The following is a 6000-nucleotide window of genomic DNA, read 5'->3' as shown; positions in this document are numbered from 1 at the left end:
CTAGTAGTAAGCTTTCTCTGTGTCGTATGTGTTCACTTGTCAAGCATGAAAAAGACAAGTTTTATTTAAATTCTGAATATATTATCGTATACAGCATGCAAAGAGCGCTCCCTTTAAATTGATTAAAAACCGTCACTCATTCATCACGATGTGACAAAGTTCCGATTTAACCAATGAATGTGACCACACAATGAAACTTTTTTTAATGAAGTCACGAGCATGATAGAACTAAGCACTGGACAAAAAGTGGTGAGTGCGTGGATTCCAACCTAAACACCTCTGATTGGGTATTGAGTTTTAGAAATCAACAAACATGTCTCTGATTGTCTACGTTGCTCACGAAAATGCATTGTAAAATCATTTGAATACACTGGATTGTTTGCCAAATCTATTTCAATTTTATGCTATTATTATGATGAAGAAATCCTAGACCATGAGTTATGGGCAGCTTTTCCATCTAAAAGCAATCAGTTAGACTATTTTACACGTTAAACTAAAGTCCGACCATCCCCCTTGGTCCGGAGAGGGGGCACAGGGATGTCCGAGTGTATGTTCACTGGTGCCGGGCCTGTATAAATATCTGTTATGCAGTGGTGTAGTCTAGTTTTTTTTGTAGTGGGTATACTCAGATTTTTCCCTCCAGCCTCATACTCACTGTCCCAAAGCAACACCCCATAAACACCACCACACTCACTAATTCATACAATATGCATATGTAACTGAGAGCATTCTGAAAGTCTACTTATATGATATCAACATGTCAATTTATTATAAGCAACAGAAGACTTTAACAGTCAATGACATTTACAGCTGGGGAGACTGGACTGATTTTCTACTGTTTAGTGTTAATCATTTAACTCAGCCATTTACATTTATCTTAAGAATATGGTCCCTGGAGCACAGGTTTTATTAGCTTTCAATTTTCAATGCACATTTAAGAGTGCCTGTTTTTAAATTCCCTAGCCTGACTTTCAGTCCACAAGGCTGGTCAGGAGTTCTCATCATCATCTGAAACAAGGAGATATAAACATTGTATCTGGTTTAACTGCTGTACACGGACACACACACATACACAGTATCTGTGTTATCTCTCCCCTTCTCCCGCATTCACTGATCCACCACCACAATAACAGAACTCAAGTTATTAGCTAGTTATGCTGGCTTGAGAAAGCTAACATACTGTTTTACTATTTAAACTTCTTATTATTCTTCTGAGACCAAGAACTTCCAACAGTACTGTATACCCTTCTAGGGCTTTAATGCTACTGGCACCAAACTCGTCAGAGACCTTGGACCTTATCTGTAGTTTGTTTATATATCTTTTCTAAATGATGAGACTTACAGTTTTCATATAATTATCAAAAATCAAAGATTTCCCATAGACTTGCAGTGGCTGAGCAAAAAAACTCCAGTCCACTAGAGGGAGCCACAGAATAAGAACTCTTTCAACTCCCTTCATTTACTTTCGTTTTCAGTCAGTTATATTTAAAATAATTGCATACTTTTCCTTTATGCCGCCAAGCAAAGGTAACATATTTCATCATGACCAGGGCAGGTAATGACCTAATGTCCGGAGGCCAGTGTGAAAGACGCTCGAGACAGTTGACTGATGTGTCACTGCTCCGACGGGGCCACTGGTGTGTCCTCACGAAATGTAAGTTTTTTTAAGCCTTGCCAATTAAAACATTCAAGCGATTCGTGTCATCTGAAGCAGCAGCAGCTTCAGGGGCAGGCTTACGAAAACACTGAAAGAGTGTATTGACGGGGTGAATATATGAATAAACATGTGAAAGTTCTGTTACAATACAATGTTATTACATATCCTCATGCGTTTTTAAGTGGATATATGGAAATCCTTGACCTTTTCTAGTGGGTTTACAGCGTACACCTGCATATCACGTAGACTACACCGCTGCTGTTATGTGAAATAGCTTATTCAGGAGAGTACTACATAAAAATAACATGCAATTTTCATGATCCCTCTTATTTAGTTCAAATTATTAACATATTTGCATATTCTGCAAGGGATATGTAATCTTATTAACACAACTCTCTCTCTCGCTCTCTCTCTCTCTCTCTCTCTCTCTATATATATATATATATAATTTTATGTGCACTTGTAGCGTACTTTAAATCTAATTTAAAAACTGTACTTTGAAATTTGTCCCGAATCCTGTCCATGGACTTCCATCCGCTTGCCACCAACCTTCCGTTATATTGACTCTCACACCACACAGACTGCAACACATTACCCTGGACTACATTTCCCATGTTCTATTGCAATGATTGGACTCACCTGCAGGCAATCACATACACACACTATATTACACCCAATCAGATCCTTCTCAAACTGCCGAGTATTGTTTAGCGTTTATCACGGTGTTAGTTGATAGCTACTTTACGGAGCCTGCCCTAGTTTTCCTAGTCCAGTTATAGTCTTGCCTTGCCTGTTTTCCCGTGTTCTGATTCTTGCCTGTGTATTTTGTATTACCCCTTTCGTCTTGCCATTAGGACTCTGTTTGCCCCTGCCTGGAATATTGCTGTGTACCTGGATTATCTCTCTTTGCCTTGCCCTGTTGAATATTGTTCGCCGGAGACTGATCATGTCTGTAGTTGGATTACTCTTTGTCTTGCCTACACCATACCTGTTGTTGTTGTCGACCCATGCCTGTTTTTGACCACGTCTCTGAATTTAGCTTTGCATATGGATCCACACGCTTCCTCTGTTCACTTCGTAACAAAATTAATGAAATTAAAGGCCACTAACACGGTACACTTTCATGACAGTCTCTTACACTAAAATACAATTTTAAAAAGTGCATGTTATAATATATATAATGTATCAATTAATAATATAAATAATATATATACTGTATAAAATATATATATATATTATCAAATTGAAAGTTTTGCTTTAAAGTACATTTTAAATCATTGTTTAAATGACTAACATACTAAAGCACACCTGATTATCAATTTAACTGTATATTGTGTTATTTGACTATTTTAAATTAAATTACAAACAAAAAATTGCAACTTCATTATTGTAAATGTGTAATTACAAATATATTTAAATACATGACAAACAAGTTTAAATGGAAAAGACATTAAAGTATATTTTAGGTTAACATAAAAGCTTGTCAGTACATTCAGCGGTAATTTAAATTAATTTAAATTAAATATAGTAGGAATTAATGTCTTAATAGTTTAGTATTACCAAGGCTCATTCACTCATAAACTGAACTAGTCCATGCTGAAATTATCAGGTGCTGTAGGAAGTCATTATAAGTAGGATGGAGAGACTGTAACACAACAGATTTCGTCATTTCTGTGTTTCTCTTTGACTCATCCAGCTCTCAGCACTCATTATTTACTGCTCTCCCACCATCAGCCCGTCAATACAGTCATTTGATTTGGCTGTGAATCTGTGTGCTTCTTACTTTCTTGTTCCTCTGTTCTGTCGGGCGGTGACTCATTTACTGTAGAGTTATCAGCAGATAGTAGACACACTATTGAGCAAAGCCTTTTGACGCACACATTCAGATAGAGGATCCTTTATCCAGAGACCTGAGCAACGCTCACCAGTAGCCATAATAAATATCCTTCTTCACAGGAAAAATAATTCACTGGTAAATACTTGCAGGGCTGTTTTTTATGAACAATGGGCTTGTTTCAAAACCGTACTGGCCATCTGTCACGAAACCGATGATCATATGCTTTTGAGGATGTGCATAGTGCTTAGATTTAATGTCGCTGGAAGACCTTGGGGCGCGATCATGTTTTTTTCAACCTTTTAAAGTGCCATCTCAAAGATTAAAGAGAGAGAGAGAGATGATGAATTAGTGCCAGAGAAGAATTCATAAGCGTAATTAGGTATCGTCTGGGTCTGTGTGTGATCAAAGGTTTGTCCTCAGGATGTGGGCGACATCCAGGAAAGCTAGAAAATATCACCTTTTTTTAATTTTTTTTTTTTTCAAAATGCCATAGAGTGGAGCTTCTATTAGCAGACACATGCATGCAGTTTGGTTTTCATCCTGAATTCTTTGTGATCTTTATGCTCTTTTAGTGAGGTATACAGAGGCAAGCTTCACTGCTACCATCAGTAGGTCACACTTTATTTTGAGCTCCAATTGTCGCTTTTAACAAACCATTCACAATGACTTTTGCCTCAATACACTCCTAATTTGCTGCTTATTAATAGTTACTAAGGTAGTTGTTAAATTTAGGTATTGGGTAGGATTAGGGATGTAGAATATGGTCATGCAGAATATGTGCTTTATAAGTACTAATAAACAGCCGATATGTTAATAATAGGTAAGCTAATAAGCAACTTGTTAAAAGTGAGAATTGGTCCCTATTCTAAATATTACCGAATCTTTAGAGGCTTTACGGTAGGCTAGAGGAAGATGCTGTCCTTGAGATCGGTGTGCATTAATGCTAACTTGTACCATATTTACAGCTAAGTTCAGCATGTACAGGGTGATGAAGCACCATCCAATATATTTTATGGGACATAAATGGAAATATTAGACAATTTTATTTGTTCTAAAAAAGAACAATACAAATTTCAAATATGAATTCCTTACCCATAACAAGGTAACTCGTTTACCTGGGACAAGAAGCCCCCCAGTTTACTTAGATATTCCAGCTGTCAGGTGATTTTTGTGGAATATATACTACCATTCAAAAGATTTCTAATTCAAATAAGTGCTGCTCTTTTGAACTTTCTATTCCTCAAAGAATGAATTAAATGCTCAATTTCACAAAAATATGAAGCTGTTTTCAACATTGATAATAATCATGTTTCTTGAACAACAAATCAATATATCAGAATGATTCATGAAGGATCATGTGACACTGAAGATTCAGCTCTGTATCACAGGAATAAATTACATACACATTTTAAAATTTAATAATTGTTTCCAATATTACTGTATTTATGTTCAAATAAATGAAGCCTTGCAGCATAAGAGACTGCTTTCAAAAACATTAATAAATGTTATCAACCCCAAATTTGTGTCATTAGTGTGAAATACTAACTCAAATATTCTATGTAAATTTATGCATTTTTCAATTTAGATAAATAATAAAATAAAATGAAATAATCTGAGGCACTGTACATCTGAATTGCACTCTATAATACTATTAATGTGGGTGGCATGGTGGCTAGGTGGTTTAAGTCCTGGCTGAGCCTGAGGCATTTCTGTGTGGAGTTTGCATGTTTTCCCCGTGTCTGCGTGAGTGGTTTTCCTCCGGGCGCTCTAGTTTCCCCTAAAGTCCAGAAACATACAGCATAGCTGAACTGGAGACACTAAATTGTCTGTAGACGAATGGATTAATTACATTAATTATATATTATATCATTATATTGTATATTTAATTGAAGTCCTTTCATAATAACAATAATATTTCACAGTGAATGATTCCTCTATGCCCTATGGGTTATGACTGATAATTAAGATGCTTGACATTTACATCTTTAACAGTAAAAGCACCAGACACAACATACCACTGGTTGCCTTCTGATTCAAGGGGACTTTCAGTTCCAACTCCATCTGCAGCCTTTTTGCTACAGACATAATTCATTCCGCAAATCATGAGGCTTTTCGAGGAAAAGTGAGCTATTACTTTTCTAAGTGATCAGATTACCATTTTTTCCCTGATAGATGGTTCAAGAGGAGAAAATTCCCATAGGCTTTCACTGATGAAGGGTTTCAAGGCATATCTAAAATGTCAGAGTGTGGATGCTTTTCATTTGAAGATGTAAGCAATCATATAGCAACCGCCCAGAACACCCTAGCAACCAAACAGCAATGCCCTGTTACAACACCCTACCATTCTGGATGCAAGCTTTATATGAGCGAGCACCTCTCACATTTTCCAATATACATTTTTAAATAAAGAAGGGTTTTCACATTGATTCCCTAACCAGGCTCATTGGAAATACATATACCTGTTAGGGGTGTGCTCAAAATATCGATTCTTAGATACATACAGATA

The sequence above is a fragment of the Barbus barbus genome, assembly GCF_936440315.1.
Source record: "Barbus barbus genome assembly, chromosome: 19".
Classification (NCBI taxonomy): Eukaryota; Metazoa; Chordata; class Actinopteri; order Cypriniformes; family Cyprinidae; genus Barbus; species Barbus barbus.
The sequence above is the reverse complement of the archived record's forward strand: the minus strand, read 5'-3'. Positions refer to the sequence as shown.